The sequence below is a fragment of the Lolium rigidum genome, chromosome 7 (assembly GCF_022539505.1).
Source record: "Lolium rigidum isolate FL_2022 chromosome 7, APGP_CSIRO_Lrig_0.1, whole genome shotgun sequence".
NCBI lineage: Eukaryota > Viridiplantae > Streptophyta > Magnoliopsida > Poales > Poaceae > Lolium > Lolium rigidum.
Window position 1 is genome coordinate 254,496,361 of NC_061514.1, and position 21,182 is coordinate 254,517,542.

Here is a 21,182-nt window from a genome sequence, read left to right on the forward strand (position 1 = left end):
ATGAAGATCAAAGGCGCAAAGACAAAAAAAGGGCCATATCATATCACATATGAGCTGCATGTGATGTTAATCCTTTTATGCATCTTATTTTGCTTAGATCGCGACGGTAGCATTATAAGATGATCCCTCACTAAAATCTCAAGATAATAAAGTGTTCATCCTTAGTAGCACCGTTATCAAGTCTTATCGTTTGAAGCATCTCGTGATGATCGGGTGTGATAGATTCGATAAGTACATACAACGGGTGCAAGACAGTTTTGCACATGCGGATACTAAGGTGGCCTTGACGAGCCTAGCATGTACAGACATGGTCTCGGAACACATGATACCGAAAGGTAGAGCATGAATCATATGATTGATATGATGAACACTTTGAGTGTTCGCCATTGAAATCACACCTTTTCTCGTGATGATCGGTTTTAGGTGCGGTGGATTTGGTTCGTGTGATCACTAAGACAATGCGAGGGATATTGTTTTGAGTGGGAGTTCACCTAGATTTTTAATTATGTTGAATTAAAATTTGAACTCAATTTGTCATAAACTTAGTCTAAACTATTGCAAATATATGTTGTAGAGATGGCGTCCTCAATCAATTTTAACCGGTTCCTAGAGAAAGAAAAGCTTAAGAGCAACGGTAGCAACTTCACACGTTGGTTCCGTCATGTGAGGATCTTCCTCTGCGGCGGAAATCTGCAATATGTGCTTGATGCACCGCTAGGTGACCCTCCTGTGAAACTGAAACCGATGAAGTAAAAGCTGTTTACGAGACTCGGAAAACTCGGTACTCTCAAGTTCGGTGTGCCATCCTGTGCGGTACGGAATCCGATCTTCAAAAACGTTTTGAGCACCACGATCCTCATGAGTTGATGAATGAGTTGAAAGCTATTTTTGAGACTCATGCGGCCGTGGAATGCTATGAAGCATCGAAACATTTCTTCGAGTTGTATGATGGAAGAAGGCAGCTCCATTAGTGAGCACATGCTCGCCATGACCGGGCATGCGAAGAAACTCGGTGACTTGGGAATAGTGATTCCTAACGGACGAGGGATTAATCGTGTCCTTCAATCACTGCCACCAAGTTACAAGAACTTTGTGATGAACTACAATATGCGAGAACATGAACAAGGAGTTACACGAACTCTTTGGCATGCTAAAAAGCTGCTGAGATTGAGATCAAGAAAGAGCACCAAGTGTTGATGGTCAACAAGACCACCGAGTTTCAAGAAACGGGGCAAGTCTAAGGGAAAATTCAAGAAGGGTGGCAAGAAAGCTGCCACGCCTCCTATGAAACCTAAGAACGGCCCTAAGCACGATCTTGAGTGCTATTACTTGCAAGGAGAAGGGACAACTGGAAGCGTAATTGCTCCAAGTATTTGGCGGATACGAAGAGCGGCCTTGTCAAGAAGAAGAAAGAAGGTATATACGATATACATGTTATAGATGTTTATCTCACTAGTTCTCGTTCTAGTACACGGGTATTTGATGCTTTGGTTCGGTTGCTCATATTTGTAACTCGAAACGGGAACTAAAGAATAAACGACAAGCTGCTGAAAGATGAAGTGACGATGCGCGTTGGAAACGGATCCAAGGTCAATGTGATCGCGATCGGCACACTTCCTCTACATCTACCTTCGGGATTAGTTTTAAGCCTAAATAATTGTTATTATGTACTGCGTTGAGCATGAACATTATATACTGGATCTTGTTTAATGCAAGACGGTTATTCATTCAAGTACGAGAATAATGGTTGTTCTATTTTTATGAATAATATCTTTTATGGTCGAGCACCACAAAAGAATGGCTTATTTCTATTAGATCTCGATAGTAGTGATACGCATATACATAACATTGATGCTAAGCGAATTAAATTGAATGATAATTCTACTTATATGTGGCATTGTCGTCTTGGTCATATTGGAGTGAAACGCATGAAGAAACTCCATGCTTGATGGATTACTTGAATCACTTGACTTTGAGTCACTTGATAGATGCGAAGCATGTCTAATGGGAAAAATGACTAAGACTCCATTTTACGGTATGATGGAGCGAGCTACGACTTATTGGAAATCATACATACCGATGTGTGCGGACCAATGAGTGTAGCATCGCGCGGTGGTTATCGTTATGTTCTAACCTTCACGAGATGATGCGAGTAGATATGGGTATATCTATTTCATGAAACATAAATCCGAAACTTTTGAGAAGTTTAAGGAATTCCAAAGTGAAGTAGAAAATCAACGTAACAAGAAGATTAAATTTCTACGATATGATCGCGGAGGTGAATATCTGAGTTATGAGTTTGGCATGCATTTAAAGAAATGCGGAATACTTTCACAATTGACACCGCCGGGAACACCACAACGAAACGGTGTGTCCGAACGTCGTAATCGAACTCTCTTAGATATGGTTCGTTCTATGATGTCTCTTGCTGATTTGCCGTTATCATTTTGGAGTTATGCATTAGAGACAGCCGCATTCACTTTAAATAGAGCACCATCAAAATCCGTAGAAACGACACCGTATGAATTATGGTTTAATAAGAAACCTAAGGCTGTCGTTCCTTAAAGTTTGGGGTTGCGAAGCCTATGTAAAAAAGTTACAACCGGACAAGCTAGAACCCAAAGCGGAGAAATGCGTCTTCATAGGATACCCTAAGGAAACTATAGGGTACACTTTCTATCACGAGATCCGAAGGCAAAATCTTTGTTGCTAAGAACGGAACCTTTCTTGAGAAAGAATTTCTCACTAAAGAAGTATTTGGAAGAAAAGTAGAACTCGATGAGATTAATGAATCTATACTCGTTGATCGAGTAGCGCGATGCGGAAGTTGTACTGTACCGCCTACACCGGCAACGAGAGGAAGCTAATGATAATGATCATGAAACTTCGAACGAGGAAACTGCGAACCTCGCGGATCGACAAGGGAACGTGCCACTCTGATTGGTATGATCCTTGTCTAAATGTCATGATTGTGGATAACAATGATGAGGACCCTGCGACGTATGAAGAAGCGATGATGAGCCCGGATTCCAACAAATGGCAAGAAGCCATGAAATCCGAAATGGGATCCATGTATGATAACAAAGTATGGACTTTGGTAGACTTACACGATAGCGAAAGGCTGTCGAGAATAAATGGATCTTCAAAAGAAAAACGAGATGCTTGATGGTAATATTACTTGTCTATAAAGCTCGACTTGTCGCAAAGGGTTTCAGACAAATTCAAGGAGTTGACTACGATGAGACTTTCTCACCCGTAGCGAAGCTAAAATCTGTGAGGATTTTGTTAGCAATAACTGCATTTTTCGATTATGAGATTTGGCAGATGGATGTCAAAACGGCGTTCCTTAATGGAGACATTGAGGAAGAGTTGTATATGGTACAACCCAAAGGTTTTGTCGATCCTAAAAATGCTGACAAAGTATGCAAACTTCAGCGTTCAATCTATGGACTGAAGCAAGCATCAAGAAGTTGGAGCCGACGCTTTGATAAGGTGATCAAAGACTTCGGGTTTATACAGTGTCATGGAGAGGCTGTATTTACAAGAAAGTGAGTGGGAGCTCTGTAGCATTCACTGATATTATATGTAGATGACATATTATTGATTGGGAATGATATAGAACTATTAAGCGAGTGTAAAAGGTTATTTGAATAACGAGTTTTTCAATGAAAGACCTTGGTGAAGCATCATATATATTAGGCATCAAGATTTATAGAGATAGATCAAGACGCCTAATAGGGCTATCACGAGTACATACCTGGACAAGATTCTAAAGAAGTTTAGAATGGACGAAAGTAAGAAAGGGTTTTTACCTATGTTACCGAGGCAAGGTCTTGAGTAAGACTCAAGGACCGGCTACGAGCGAAGAAAGAGAAAGGATGAATCGGATCCCCTATGCTTCGGCGGTAGGCTCTATTATGTATGCCATGCTATGTACAAGACCGGATATAGCGCATGCATGTTAGTTTGACTAGCGAGATATCAAAGTGATCCGGGAATGGAACAACTGGACAGCGGTCAAGAATATCTGAAGTACTTGAAAAGAACTAAGGATATGTTTCTTTGTTATGGAGGTGACCAAGAGCTCGTTGTAACAAGTTACACCGATGCAAGTTGGAACAACGATCCCGATGACTCTAAGTCACGGTCCGGGTACGTGTTTATATTGAATGGTGCTTGCGATAAGCTGGGCAAGCTCAAAGCGGTGCACGGTGGCGAAGTCTTCAACGGAATCGGAGTACATAGCGGCTTCGGAGGCTTCATCGGAAGCGGTATGGATGAAGAGGTTCATTGTAGAGCTCGGTGTGGTTCCTAGTGCATTGGACCCACTAGTCATATCTTGTGACAACATGGGTGCCATCGCCAATGCACAAGAACCAAGGTCACACAAGAGGCTGAAGCATATCAAGGCTGCGTTACCACTCGATTCGCGAGTACATCGAAGATGGAGAAGTAAAGATTTGCAAAGTACACATCGATCCGAATGTAGCGGATCCGTTGACTAAAGCTCTCCCTAGGGCAAAGCATGACCAACACCAGAATGCCATGGGTGTTAGGTATATTACAATGTAATCTAGATTATTGACTCTAGTGCAAGTGGGAGGCTGAAGGAGATATGCCCTAGAGGCAATAATAAAAGTGGTTATTATTTATATCTCTATGTTTATGATAAATGTTTATATGTCATGCTATAATTGTATTAACCGAAACATTAGTACATGTGTGATATGTAGACAACAAGAAGTCCCTAGTATGCCTCTTAAACTAGCTTGTTGATTAATGGATGATTAGTTTCATAATCATGAACATTGGATGTTATTAATAACAAGGTTATATCATTATATGAATGATGTAATGGACACACCCAATTAAGCGTAGCATAAGATCTCGTCATTAAGTTATTTGCTATAAGCTTTCGATACATAGTTACCTAGTCCTTATGACCATGAGATCATGTAAATCACTTATACCGGAAAGGTACTTTGATTACACCAAACACCACTTGCGTAAATGGGTGGCTATAAAGGTGGGATTAAGTATCCGGAAAGTATGAGTTGAGGCATATGGATCAACGGTGGGATTTGTCCATCCCGATGACGGATAGATATACTCTGGGCCCTCTCGGTGGAATGTCGTCTAATGTCTTGCAAGCATATGAATGAGTTCATAAGAGACCACATACCACGGTACGAGTAAAGAGTACTTGTCGGGAAACGAGGTTGAACAAGGTATGGAGTGATACCGAAGATCAAACCTCGGACAAGTAAAATATCGCGTGACAAAAGGAATTGGTATCGTATGTGAATGGTTCATTCGATCACTAAAGTCATCGTTGAATATGTGGGAGCCATTATGGATCTCCGGATCCCGCTATTGGTTATTGGTCGGAGTGAGTACTCAACCATGTCCGCATAGTTCACGAACCGTAGGGTGACACACTTAAAGTTGGATGTTGAAATGGTAGTTCTTGAATATGGAATGGAGTTGGAATATTTGTTCGAAGTCCCGGATGTGATCCCGGACATCACGAGGAGTTCGGAATGGTCGGAGAATAAGATTCATATATAGGATGTCATTTTATGTGAATAAAATGTCGCGGAAGGTTCTATGGAAGGTTCTAGAAGGTTCTAGAAAAGTCCGGAAGAAACCACCAAGGAAGGTGGAGTCCACATGGGACTCCACCTCCATGGCCGGCCAACCCTAGTGGGGGAGGAGTCCCAAGTGGACTCCCCCTTAGGGGGCCGGCCACCCCACACATGGGAGGTGGAACTCCCACCTTGGTGGGAGTCCTAGCTTGGCTAGGTTTCCCCCCTCCTATGGAAGGTTTTTGGTTCGGGTCTTATTCGAAGACTTGGACACCACCTCTTGGGGTTCCACCTATATAATGAGGGGCCAAGGGGAGGGGGCCGGCCACCCCAAGACCACAAGCTGGCCGCCCCCCTTGAGTGGCCGGCCACCCCCTCCCAAACCCTAGCCGCCCCCTCTCCTCCATAGCTCCCGCGTAGCTTTAGCGAAGCTCCGCCGGAGTTCTCCACCGCCACCGGACACCACGCCGTCGTGCTTCGTCGGATTCAAGAGGAGCTACTACTTCCGCTGCCCGCTGGAACGGGAGGTGGACGTCGTCTTCATCAACAACCGAACGTGTGACCGAGTACGGAGGTGCTGCCCGTTCGTGGCGCCGGAACCGATCGTGATCAAGATCTTCTACGCGCTTTTGCAAGCGGCAAGTGAACGTCTACCGCAGCAACAAGAGCCTCATCTTGTAGGCTTTGGAATCTCTTCAAGGGTGAGACTCGATACCCCCTCGTTGCTACCGTCTTCTAGATTGCATCTTGGCTTGGATTGCGTGTTCGCGGTAGGAAAATTTTTGTTTTCTATGCAACGTTATCCTACAAAGAGATCATTCTTTGTGGCCCTGGTGTCCCTACCCAGGTTCTGGTTCCAGCCCCTCAGATACTGTCTAAGTCCCGTCGACATGAAGGACCACCAGTCAATAATGTCGCGGCCACCCACCTTGGACAGCAGCCTGGCCCAGATTAGCTGGACCAGCGGGACAAAGTCGGGGCGCTCGAACCAGCTAGTCTCGAAGAAGAAGCGATTGGAACGAACGGGGAAGCCCTCCCCCGTGTCAAAAACAAGCGGGGTGTGATCCGAACCCAGGCTAGTCTCGGCAGACAAAGAGCAAAGTGGGAAAATGGCTTCAAAAGATGCAGAAACAAACACTCGATCGAGGGCAGAGCGGACAGGATTGAGCTGATGGTTGGACCAGGTAAAGCGCGCCCCGGTGCGCGGGATTTCCCTAACGGCCCAAGCAGCAATACTATGGTTGAAGAGATCTATGAGCGTCCAGTTAAGATTGTCGTTGTTCTTGTCTTCCGCAGTTCTGATCAGATTAAAGTCACCACCCATGAGAATCGGAAGGTCACAGTTGGCAATTTTGACCGTAATCTCGTCCAGGAACCCCCTGGAGCGAGCGTGATCCGCAGGGCCGTAAATACCAATGACCTCCAACTTTTTCTTAGTAGCGCGGTGAAGGATAGAGAGGCTAAGGAAAAATTGACCCCTGTCCATTCTCCCCACCTCAAACATACTCGTCCACGACTCCCAAGAGCATGCCTCCCGATTGGCCATTCGCCGGGAGCCGGGACCGAAGAATTTCTCGCCAACTTCAAGGCTGGCAAGCTCAACATCAGTGAAGTCTTGTTTAATTGTTTCTTGAAGCAGCACCAGATCAATGTGGTGAAGTCTGAGGTAGTCTTTGAGCAGAGTTCGCCTCCCCCTACGGCCGAACCCCCTGATATTCCAGAAGAGAGCCCTCATTGGCGAACCATGCTAAGCGCCCGTGCTTGGCGGGTTATCGGCCGGTGACCAACTGGGGTGGGTCTGCGAGCGATTCGTCTCTTCTTGGGCGCAAGCTTCTTTGTTTTGCCTGTACCCGAGCTTGGTTCCCCCTCGGAACCTCCCCCGGGGCAAGTGTCTTCCTCCCTTTGGATAGAGCTTGCCCGCAAGGCCTCTTCTTTGGCTTTCTCCGCCTCCTCTTCAATTTTTCTTCTGGCTGAGAGCAATTCAGCTTGGGCACGTTCACGAGCTTGGAGCAGAGCCACCGCTTGGGCAGGCGACCCCTCCGAAGATTTGAACAGGATGCAACTATCTCTAGCCACCTTAACAAGATGCTCAATCGAAGAATCTTGGAAAGCAACAAAGGGAGAGGAGAGGTTGGTATTACCTGGGGCGGGCGTAGCGGACGACGGGGTAGCGGAGACTTCAGTGGAGCCCTTGGACATGGAGTTCTTCTCGGTAGTGGCCCGCATGGCACGCTCCAGAACCGGGCCTTCAGTTGCCCCTTTAGCTCTCGCACTTTTGCGCAGGGCTTCCGCCGGAGGGGCCTTGGATCGCGGCGCTCGAGCAACCGCTGCCCCCAAGGCTGGGATTGGAGCATCAAGCAGCAGCAGTTGGCCCGAGGCGGGCGAGTCACTCATAGAGAGCGCAGGAGCGTGGTGGAGGGCCAGAGTTTGGGTAGGAGGTGCAGGGGTCTCCAAGGTGGCTTCAGTCTCCGCGGCTTCCAGCATCATCTTCCTAGAGGGGCGGTCGTGGTTGCTTTTGCTCCTGCGTTCATTGTTCCGCCGGTACTCCTGGTCAGATGAAGCAGAGGGAGGGGTGACCCAGCCCACCTCAACCCTCTCAGCCTCGGACAGCTTCAAAGCTTTCCCAGGAGTCGGGGAAACCCTCTCCCCGGACGACGGATCCTCAGGCAAGTCAAGCTGGAGGAGTAAGTCACTGTCAGAAGCTTCAGGCGATTGTGGTTTGGAGCTTGTATGTACCGTGGCCTTGATGATTTGCGCCACCAGGGGAAAGATGTTGCCTGTGGGGGTCAGGTTGGAGCCATACTGGCTGCGGGCAGAGTCGGGGATGGTGAGGTTGGGTGCCGCGACAGCCGCAGAAGGGGAGGTCGAGGAGGTTGGCGCTGCCGCAAGCGGGACCGATTTCCGCGGTCCGCCCCCTCCCGCGCCCGGCGCAGAGGCAGAGGAGCGCTTGTCCTTAGAGTGCTTACCCCGCCGTCCATCCCAGCGGTCTTCATCAGTCTCTTCACAGTCATCTTCCCTTTCCCCTGTATCATCGCCTGGAGGGAAACTCGGGAGATTCCTTGGGGGAGAGTCTTCAGCAGCAGCAGTCTCGCGAACTATCTTGATACGGTAACCTTGCAGGTTGACAAAGAGAGTGATAAACTCTGGGAGTACGTCTCCCTTGCGGCAGCCAAACGACATTCTGACCGGCGCCTCCGGATGTGCAAGAGAATCAACGTCGACAGAAATTGGGCGGCCCACCTCACGCGTTGACAGCAGTAGACGCTCAGCAAGGCGCAGAGGTGGCGGCACCCCAAGGAGTTTGACCCAAACCTCTTCCAAAGTTTCAGACGCGAGCGGGTCACCCAGCGGGACGGTGACCAGGGCCTTGATTTTGCTGGTTGGTAACGTGAGTCCGCCCCCACGGATCGCGATACGAAGACTTTCTTTGGATGGGAAGACGACGGCGAAGTCCGAGGCGGAGAGCTGCCGCACTTGCTAGTTCCAGTTTTCATCGACCAGGTCCTTGAATTCTTCTTCCACTTCTTCTTCTGAGAGGCGCCCCCCCGCCAGGATGACGGTAGCCGAGTTGGAGGCAGGACGTTGAAGCTCCTCTTCCGGTACATCAATACAGAGAAACCCTTGGCGCCCTCCGCCGAAGCCCGCCCAATAGGGAGCCAGCACCTTGGCGAGGGCGGCACACATGGCCGAGAGGTGGCCGACTTTCTTGCAGTTGACGCAGAACGGATCATCGGTGCAGTCAGCTTGGATATGTCCCTGCTTCCCGCAGTTATAGCAGGTGATGTGAGCTGCATCAGGGTTTGCGGCAGCAGCTTCCCCTGAGCCGGTGCCATCCCCAAGAGGCGGAGCCGAGGGCGGAGCTTGATTGGCCCGGGGCTGGCGGAGGTTCCTTCGGCCAGCATTCTTCCCAGGGTCACGGCCGCGGGAGGAGGAGGAGGGGGGGGGGGGCCCGGGTGTCCTGTCGTGGACCTTCCCCCTCGGAACGCCACGACGAGGCACCCGCCCGGTCGAGGTCGCGGTCGCGCTGGCGTTGCTGGCGACGATGCTCCTCTTGCTCGCGGTCCAGCTTCTGGCGGAGATCATGCTCGCGGTTTCGGGAGTAGCCGCTGTTGTAGTCGTCATACGGGCGCTTGCCGTAGGAGGAGGGGTCCCGGTCCATGGCCACAAGGAGAGGGACAGGGGCGCCGGAGGAGGGGTCAGGGTGGGTGGAGAGGCGTTTGGCGGCGGAGCGGTTGCGTCGTACGTCTTGAGCGGTGGCGGGGAAGGCGAGAGTGAGATCTAGGGTTTGAGGAGGGAGCCAGAACCACTTAAGTACCGGCGGTGGAGGGGTAGGATCGTCCACCGCGGGTACCCTAGGCGAACTGGACCGCTCATCCCCACTGGCGTCCACGTGGCGAAGATCCGACGGCTCGGGTGGAGGGGTATCACGGTCCAGCAGGAGTGGAGGGGGTTGGGCCGGCCCACTCGTCCGCAACCCCGCAGAAGAGCACACCTGGGCCCCCAGGCCAAGGGCCGGCCCACTAGGCCCCTCACGGCCCAGGACAGGGCACCCCACGGGGCGAGCAAACCCTAGCGGCGATGGCGGCGGCGTCTCCCTCAACTCCGGCCGCCCAGGGCACGGAGGGAGCACCACGATGAGGTCTCCGACGCGGATCGAGGAAGCACCCAGACCAGAACTACCAGGAGCCCCTCCGGCAGGTGAACTCCGGCCCAGACCAGGGAGCGGCGGGAAGTGAAGAGATCCCAACGACGGCGGCGGCGGCGGCGGAGCGGCAGAGCAGGGCGCGAGGTTTCCCTCCCCTGGGAAAGCAGGCGCCAGCAACGGCGGCGGTGCCCCCCCCCCTAGATTCAGCGCAGAAGGTGGGGGCAGCGACGGCGCAGCGTCGACGTCCGCCGCGGAGAGCTCAGACTCCGAGTCCTCGCCCTCAGAGCAGACAGCGGCGAGAGCGGCGAACCTGTTTCCTTTCCTCGCCGGCGTCCGGCGACCCCCCTGGGTGCGGCCAGCGCAGCGGCGGCGGCGCTCCAGGAGCGCGAGTTCCCAATCGCCTCCCGAGTCGCCAGAGCAGACGTTGCGGCGCGTGAGACACATCCCGCGGCCTTCTCGTATGGATAATATTAGCCATGTCGTGTCATAGACGAACTAAGCAATCATAAGCATGGCTAATATCGCTCCTCCCATGATATTGTAATACTGGCCGCTCGAGGCACCAACACATGTCATCGGCTTCCCTACATAGTTATCATTATATAATTGTTATTGGTTGCATTGTGGGGCACCCTCATATTATATAGGACCCCAAGGCTACAAGTGTCTGATCACGATTCGTTCCTATCCATGCTATCACACCATATCTAAATATGATATGATTCATACACAACATTTGACACAAACTCGGCATCCCAAACAACAACTTGGTATAGATGAAACATGACATCCCTCTGGTGGGCGAAGATAAGCTCTTATGCATGGACACAATAAATTGGAATTGAAGTATTTTTTTTTACTCCATCCCTTCTGCGATTCTTATTGTGGTTTTAGTTTAAGTTTGAACTGAAACAGTGAAAATGTTATACTCTCTTTGACCCATAATAAGTGTCGAAAACTTAGTACAAAAGTTGTACTAACTTAGTACTGAATCTCCGAAACTTTTTATGGATCACATGGAGTGAATGAGGTAGTTGCTACATGACATGTCTAGCTAGGTCTGGGGTGTTCAAAACTGAGCTGGTTTAAACCCGTAGAAACTGACTAAGAGCATCTCCAGCAACTTCCTCAAAACCGTCTCTTAAAGGGATTTGGGGCGCGCCGGACGAAAGAATGTTTTCAGTCGCGTGCCCCAAAGCCTCTTTTTGTCCGGCGCGACCCAATACGGTGTCCGGCGCCCCAAGTTCGTCCCCACTACATAGGGACGCTTCGGGCACGCCGGACATAACGAAATGCGAGGCGAGGAGACATGGGCCCAACGCGTCAAAGGCTCGGAAGCCTAAAACCCCGTCGTCTACCTTTGGTCAAGCGACGTTAATGGCGTCCCAGATTTCCCAGGCGACGCAGGGAAACGTTTCGTCGTGCATGGCCACGTGGCCATCCGCACCGGCGTTAATTGCGTCCAACGCTCCACTGCCGCTTCGCCCATCCCAATCTCTCGCCGCTCCAACCTCTCGCCGCTCCCAAATCTCCTCTCCCTAGCCAATGTCGTCGTCCTCCTGCAAGATCGCCGCGGCGAACGGCTTCGGCCGCGGCAGCCTCACCGTGGCGGAGGCGTGGGCGCTGTACCGCGCGGGATATCCTGTCCCGCCGGACATGCGCCTGCCAAGCAGCGGCGGGTGGAGGATGGCCGTCAACGGCATAGGCCTCCCGCCGCCACGGTCGCCGGGCACGGAGAGCTAGCGAGACGCGATCAAGGCCCGGTGGTCTCGCCTCACCGCCGAGGAGCGGGCGGATCCAACCTGTGCGGCCACCGACAACGATGCCTGGTGGGTCGCCTACTTCCAGGTGCAACCCGACGTCGAGATGAATAGCACCGCCGGCCTCATCGACCGGCGGAACAACTGGAACAAGGACGGGCGCATACTCTTCTAGGGCGTTCTGGGGCGCACCCTGGAGAACGTCGTCGACGGCATACACAACGGCGCTCCAAGGTTGGAGACGCCGTCCGCGCCGCCACCATCTCCCGCAACGCGCTGGCAGCCGAGGAGGACGTAGTCGTCCTCCTCCAACTCTTCCTCGTCAGGGCCGGAGCGATCGACGCCGTCCTCGTCGCACCGCGCCGTGCCCTACACCATCCCCAAGCGCGAGGTGAAGGAGGAGCCGGAGTTCGCGACGCCGGCCGTCAATCCGAGGCGCAGCGGCAGCCGGTAGCAACAAAGGCGCGGCAGCGGCGCCCTCCTTATCCCGAAGTCGGAGGTGAAGGAGGAGCAGGATGACGAGGCAGCCGGGAAGGCGGCGCTGCTGGCGGAGTACGAGCCGCAGCAGCGTCTCATCGTTAGTAGCGACGACCCCGAGGACTGCCCTTTCTTGCGAGCGGCCTGCTTAGCGTCGCTGAACGACAAGGACGCCTGGAGGGGCGATCTCAAGGCGGCGATCGCCATGTCCATCCGCGACACTGGGAAGCCGCTCGTGGACCTCACCGACGACGGCGCGGCTGGGCCAAGCGGCGTGGTGAAGGATGAGCCCCGTCGACGAGCTCGACAAGCGCGTCAAGCAGGAGTTCGTCACAGACGACATGTACAACTTCCACGGCCGCCGCAAGTACTACTAAATTAGGATTTAGTTTAAATTTCATCGAATTTCGTTCAAATCTACGTAATATATAGCAAGTTTGAATGAATTCGCTTTAATTTTTAAATATCTAAAATTTTATTTGGGGGACGCGACTGGGAAGCGACGTCCTCTAAATGGGGCACGAACGAAACACATCCTCAAACGCTCGATCTGACGCCGTTTAGGGATGCTTTGGAGGACGCGACTGCTCTAAGCAGAGAGCACTAGTGCTGCGTAGTGTTTTCTCCACTCTGCCTAATCTTTGGTGGAAACCGTTGTTGATGAATACCCAGGTTTACTCGACGCGAGTTGATAAGACTTTCTAGAAAGTAGCATTAAGCAAGGTGTGGCACTGTATTTTATGTTTTATCCGCACAATCATGAATCGCCTTATATACTGTCGTTGGTTTTGTGCCGACCGAGCACTGGATGCAAGTAGACATACATGGGTTGGGCGGCAGTCGTTTTCCCTCGTGCAGCCATGCAGATTGGTCGCACTGCCCAAGTGCCCATCGAAGCGCAACTTGGTCCGTACCAATCAACTGTTAACATAATTGTGGTGTTGCCTTGATGCGCACTCCAGATTGTTTTCCTTCTGTGTCATGCAACCATGCATGGCACTGTAAACCGCAATGCAAATTGTTGTGTCTTGATGCATGGGTACTATAAGGGTATGTTTGTTCCTCGCATGATTTTTTTTTTCTCCTGTTTTTAGTTTTGGCCCATCAAGATGTTGCATGAGTAGAAACCAAGACTGAGCCTTTTTCCCGCATTCGTGGTTGCTAACAAAATATGTTGGTGCAGTTTCGGCCCATAGTTTGCTTGGCTCGAATTTGCCTTCTTGGCAAAATGCTTGTTCACAAATGCTTTCTCAACTCTAATTATTGCATTAGTTTCATAGACAACGGTAATATGCTTCCACAAAAACTTCAGTAGTTAATTGCCCGAAATTTCATTGCGCGGTGATGCTTGTGATGAGCCCGAGCCGATGATGTCGCATTCGATGCATCATTTGTGTGAATTCACGGCACCGCGGCACCTCCGAACAAACACACACGTGATGCGGACATCCGGGAGGGACGGCGGCAGGTCTTCGCCGGCTTAGCAGTTGGAGAACCCCCACTCTTGAGCGACGAGCTTGGCCGGCACCAGACGGAGAGGAGGTAGCTCGTCTGAGGCTGGGTGTCGAGCAGGAAAGAAAGGGAATGGAGCTGGGACTTGATCGCTTTTAGAAAAGAGAGGGGGGTTTTGTGTAAATTGGCAAGAACGAGTTGTCCATCGTTGCCACGTTGACCCGACAGGTAGGCCTTAAAGGTCAGAAAACGTCTTAACACGGCTAATTGGTAAAACCATTGCTATGTGTCACACACCCACGCAAAAGTGGTATTTATGTTTCCAAAAGCCCAAATGTGGTGGTTATGTGACACCCGCGTCTCAAAATCAGTGCTATGTGTCACACACCTGTCCAAATGTGGTACTTATGTAAGAACTCAATATCGCCTTCCTCTTGTACGAGTGATGGCGTGTATTTCACACGTTCGTTGGGCAACCCCAAGAGGAAGGTATGATGCGCACAGCAGCAAGTTTTCCCTCAGAAAGAAACCAAGGTTTATCGAACCAGGAGGAGCCAAGAAGCACGTTGAAGGTTGATGGCGGCGGGATGTAGTGCGGCGCAACACCAGGGATTCCGGCGCCAACGTGGAACCTGCACAACACAACCAAAGTACTTTGCCCCAACGAAACGAGTGAGGTTGTCAATCTCACCGGCTTGCTGTAACAAAGGATTAACCGTATTGTGTGGAAGATGATTGTTTGCGAGAGAAAATAGTAAAAACAAGTATTGCAGCAGATTTGTATTTCAGTATTAAAGAATGGACCGGGGTCCACGGTTCACTAGAGGTGTCTCTCCCATAAGATAAAAGCATGTTGGGTGAACAAATTACAGTCGGGCAATTGACAAATAGAGAGGGCATAACAATGCACATACATGACATGATAAGTATAGTGAGATTTAATTGGGCATTACGACAAAGTACATAGACCGCCATCCAACTGCATCTATGCCTAAAAGTCCACCTTCGAGGTTATCATCCGAACCCCCTCCGGTATTAAGTTGCTAAACAACGAGACAATTGCATTAAGTATGGTGCGTAATGTAATCAACAACTACATCCTCGGACATAGCGCCAATGTTTTATCCCTAGTGGCAACAGCACAACACAACCTTAGAACTTTCATCACTTGTCCCAGGTGTCAATGCGGGCATGAACCCACTATCGAGCATAAGTACTCCCTCTTGGAGTTAAAAGTAAAAACTTGGCCAGAGCCTCTACTAGAAACGGAGAGCATGCAAGATCATAAACAACACATGTATAATAACTTGATAATTAACATGACATGGTATTCTCTATCCATCGGATCCCGACAAACACAACATATAGAATTACGGATAGATGATCTTGATCATGTTAGGCAGCTCACAAGATCCAACAATGAAGCACAATGAGGAGAAGACAACCATCTAGCTACTCGCTATGGACCCATAGTCCAGGGGTGAACTACTCACTCATCACTCCGGAGGCGACCATGGCGGTGTAGAGTCCTCCGGGAGATGATTCCCCTCTCCGGCAGGGTGCCGGAGGCGATCTCCTGGATCCCCCGAGATGGGATCGGCGGCGGCGGCGTCTCGATGAGGTTTTCCGTATCGTGGCTCTCGGTACTGGGGGTTTCGTCACGGAGGCTTTAAGTAGGCGGAAGGGCAAGTCAAGAGGCGGCACGGGGGCCCACACCATAGGCCGGCGCGACCGGGGGTGGGGCCGCGCCGCCCTAGGGTTTGGCCACCCCGTGGCCCCTCTTCGTCTCGTCTTCGGACTTCCGGAAGCTTCGTGGAAAAATAGGCCCCTGGGCTTTGATTTCGTCCAATTCCGAGAATATTTCCTTACTAGGATTTACTGAAACCAAAAACAGCGAGAAAACGACAAGCTGGCACTTCGGCATCTTGTTAATAGGTTAGTTCCGGAAAATGCACGAATATGACATAAAGTGTGCATAAAACATGTAGGTATCATCAATAATATGGCATAGAACATAAGAAATTATCGATACGTCGGAGACGTATCAAGCATCCCCAAGCTTAGTTACTGCTCGTCCCGAGCGAGTAAAACGATAACAAAGATAATTTCGAAGTGATATGCCATCATAACCTTGATCATGCTATTTGTAAACATATGTAGTGGATGCAGCGATCATAACAATGGTGATGACATGAGTAAACAGGTGAATCATATAGCAAAGACTTTTCATGAATAGTACTTCAAGACAAGTATTAATAAGTCTTGCATAAGAGTTAACTCATAAAGCAATAAATCAAAGTAAAGGTATTGAAGCAACACAAAGGAAGATTAAGTTTCAGCGGTTGCTTTCAACTTGTAACATGTATATCTCATGGATAATTGTCAACATAGAGTAATATAACAAGTACAATATGCAAGTATGTAAGAATCAATGCACGGTTCACACAAGTGTTTGCTTCTTGAGGTGGAGAGAGATAGGTGAACTGACTCAACATAAAAGTAAAGAGAATGGTCCTTCAAAGAGGAAAGCATCGATTGCTATATTTGTGCTAGAGCTTTTATTTTGAAAACATGAAACAATTTTGTCAACGGTAGTAATAAAGCATATGAGTTATGAAAGTTATATCTTACAAGTTGCAAGTCTCATGCATAGTATACTAATAGTGCCCGCACCTTGTCCTAATTAACTTGGACTACCGGATCTTTGCAATGCACATGTTTTGACCAAGTGTCACAATGGGGTACCTCCATGCCGCTTGTACAAAGGTCTAAGGAGAAAGCTCGCATTTTGGATTTCTCGCTTTTGATTATTCTCAACTTAGACATCCATACCGGGACAACATGGACAACGAGATAATGGACTCCTCTTTAATGCATAAGCATGTGGCAACAATTTTTATTCTCATATGAGATTGAGGATATGTGTCCAAACTGAAACTTCCACCATGAATCATGGCTTTAGTTAGCGGCCCAAAGTTCTTCTCTAACAATATGCATGCTCCAACCATGAAGGTGGTAGATCTCTCTTGCTTCGGACAAGACGGACATGCATAGCAACTCACATGATATCCAACAAAGAATAGTTGATGGCGTCCCCGAAACATGGTTACCGCTCAACAAGCAACTTAATAAGAGATAAAGTGCATAAGTACATATTCAATACTACAATAGTTTTTAAGCTATTTGTCCCATGAGCTATATATTGCAAAGGTGAATGATGGAATTTTAAAGGTAGCACTCAAGCAATTTACTTTGGAATGGCTGGTAAATACCATGTAGTAGGTAGGTATGGTGGACACAAATGGCATAGTGGTTGGCTCAAGTATTTTGGATGCATGAGAAGTATTCCCTCTCGATACAAGGTTTAGGCTAGCAAGGTTATTTGAAACAAACACAAGGATGAACGGTACAGCAAAACTCACATAAAAGACATATGGTAAACATTATAAGACTCCATACCGTCTTCCTTGTTGTTCAAAACTCAATACTAGATGTTATCTAGACTCTAGAGAAACCAAATATGCAAACCAAATTAGCAAGCTCTAAGTATTTCTTCATTAATGGGTGCAAAGTATATGATGCAAGAGCTTAAACATGAGCACAACAATTGCCAAGTATCAAATTATCCAAGACATTTTAGAGTTACTACATGTAGCATTTTCCAATTCCAACCATATAACAATTTAACGAAGGAGAAACTTCGCCATGAATACTATGAGTAGAGCCTAAGGACATATTTGTCCATATGCAACAGCGGAGCGTGTCTCTCTCCCATAAAGTGAATGCTAGGATCCATTTTATTCAAACAAAACAAAAAACAAAAACAAACCGACGCTCCAAGCAAAGTACATAAGATGTGGCCGAATAAAAATATAGTTTCGGGGGAGGAACCTGATAATGTTGTCGATGAAGAAGGGGATGCCTTGGGCATCCCCAAGCTTAGACGCTTGAGTCTTCTTAATATATGCAGGGGTGAACCACCGGGGCATCCCCAAGCTTAGAGCTTTCACTCTCCTTAATCATATTGCATCATACTCCTCTCTTGATCCTTGAAAACTTCCTCCACACCAAACTCGAAACAACTCATTAGAGGGTTAGTGCATAATAAAAATTCACATGTTCAGAGGTGACACAATCATTCTTAACACTTCTGGACATTGCATAAAGCTACTTGGACATTAATGGATCAAAGAAATTCATCCAACATAGCAAAAGAGGCAATGCGAAATAAAAGACAGAATATGTCAAAACAGAACAGTCCGTAAAGATGGATTTTATTAGGCCACCAGACTTGCTCAAACGAAAATGCTCAAATTGAATGAAAGTTGCGTACATATCTGAGGATCATGCTCGTAAATTGGCATAATTTTCTGAGCTACCTACGGGGAGATAGACCCAGATTCGTGACAGCAAAGAATTCTGAAACTGCGCAGTAATCCAAATCTAGTACTTACTTTTCTATCAAAGACTTTACTTGGCACAACAAAACATAAAACTAAGATAAGGAGAGGTTGCTACAGTAGTAAACAACTTCCAAGACACAAATATAAAACAAAAATACTGGAGTAAAAACATGGGTTGTCTCCCATAAGCGCTTTTCTTTAACGCCTTTCAGCTAGGCGCAGAAAGTGTAACTCAACTAACATCGAGAGATGAAGCATCAACATCATAATTTGTTCTAATAATAGAATTATAAGGTACCTTCATTCTCTTTCTAGGGAAGTGTTCCATACCTTTCTTGAGAGGAAATTGATATTTAATATTACCTTCCTTCATATCAATAGTAGCACCAACGGTTCGAAGAAAAGGTCTTCCCAATATAATGGGGCAAGATGCATTGCATTCAATATCCAAGACAACAAAATCAACGGGGACAAGGTTATTGTTAACCATAATATGAACATTATCAACTTTCCCCAAAGGTTTCTTTTTAGCATTATCGGCGAGATTAACATCCAAATAACAATTCTTCAATGGTGGCAAGTCAAGCATATCATAGACTTTTTTAGGCATAACGAAATACTTGCACCAAGATCACATAAAGCATTACAATCAAAATCTTTGATTCTCATTTTAATGATGGGCTCCCAACCATCCTCTAGCTTTCTAGGAATAGAAGTTTCAAGTTTTAGTTTCTCTTCTCTAGCTTTTATGAGAGCATTTGTAATATGTTTTGTGAAAGCCAAATTTATAGCGCTAGCATTTGGACTCTTAGCAAGTTTTTGTAAGAACTTTATAACTTCAGAGATGTGGCAATCATCAAAATCTAAATCATTACAATCTAAAGCAATGGGATTATCATCCCCAAGGTTGGAAAAAATTTCAGCAGTTTTATCACAAGCAGTTTCAGCAGTTTTAGCAGTTTCAGGTAATTTTGCGCGCTTTGCACTAGGAGTAGAAGCTTTGCTAACACCAATTATTTTACCATTGATAGTAGGAGGTGCAGCAACATATGAATCATTAGCATTGCTAGTGGTGGTAATAGTCCAAACTTTAGCTACATTTTCCTTTTTAGCTAGTTTTTCATTTTCTTCTCTATCCCACCTAGCACGCAGTTCAGCCATTAATCTTATATTCTCATTAATTCTAACTTGGATGGCATTTGCTGTAGTAACAATTTTATTTTCAATATCCCTATTAGGCATAACTTTCGATTTCAAAAGATCAACATCAGAGGCAAGACTATCAACTCTAGAAACAAGAATATCAATTTTATTGAGCTTTTCCTCAATAGATTTGTTAAAGGAAGTTTGTGTACTAATAAATTCTTTAAGCATGGCTTCAAGTCCAGGGGGTGTATTCCTATTATTGTTATAAGAATTCCCATAATAATTAGCATAACCGTTACCATTATTATAAGGATATGGCCTATAGTTATTACTAGAATTGTTCCGATAAGCATTGTTGTTGAAATTATTATTTTTAATGAAGTTTACATCAACATGTTCTTCTTGTGCAACCAATGAAGCTAATGGAACATTATTAGGATCAACATTAGTCCTATCATTCGCAAGCATAGACATAATAGCATCAACCTTATCACTCAAGGAAGAGGATTCTTCAACAGAATTTACCTTCTTACCTTGTGGAGCTCTTTCCGTGTGCCATTCAGAGTAATTAACCATCATATTATCAAGAAGCTTTGTTGCTTCACCAAGAGTGATGGACATAAAGGTACCTCCAACAGCTGAATCCAATAAATTCCGCGAAGAAAAATTTAGTCCTGCATAGAAGGTTTGGATGATCATCCAAGTAGTCGAGTCCATGGGTTGGGCAATTTTTAACCGAGAGATTTCATTCTTTCCCAAGCTTGAGCAACATGTTCATTATCTAATTGTTTAAAATTCATTATGCTACTCCTCAAAGATATAATTTTAGCAGGGGGATAATATCTACCAATAAAAGCATCCTTGCATTTAGTCCATGAATCAATACTATTCTTAGGCGAGAGATAGCAACCAATCTTTAGCTCTTCCTCTTAATGAGAAAGGGAACAATTTTAATTTTATAATGTCACCATCTACATCTTTATACTTTTGCATTTCACATAGTTCAACAAAATTATTGAGATGGGCAGCAGCATCATCGGAACTAACACCAGAAAATTGCTCTCTCATGACAAGATTAAGTAAAGCAGGTTTAATTTCAAAGAATTCTGCGGTAGTAGCAGGTGGAGCAATAGGTGTGCATAAGAAATCATTATTATTTGTGCTAGTGAAGTCACACAACTTAGTATTTTCGGGGTTGGCCATTTTAGCAATAGTAAATAAAGCGAACTAGATAAAGTAAATGCAAGTAAACTAATTTTTTTGTGTTTTTGATATAGCAAACAAGACAGTAAATAAAGTAAAACTAGCAACTAATTTTTTTGTGTTTTGATATAAGTGCAGCAAACAAAGTAGTAAATAAAATAAAGCAAGACAAAAACAAAGTAAAGAGATTGAGAAGTGGAGACTCCCCTTGCGGCGTGTCTTGATCTCCCCGGCAACGGCGCCAGAAAAAGAGCTTGATGGCGTGTATTTCACACGTTCGTTGGGCAACCCCAAGAGGAAGGTATGATGCGCACAGCAGCAAGTTTTCCCTCGAGAAAGAAACCAAGGTTTATCGAACCGGGAGGAGCCAAGAAGCACGTTGAAGGTTGATGGCGGCGGGATGTAGTGCGGCGCAACACCAGGGATTCCGGCGCCAACGTGGAACCTGCACAACACAACCAAAGTACTTTGCCCCAACGAAACAGTGAGGTTGTCAATCTCACAGGCTTGC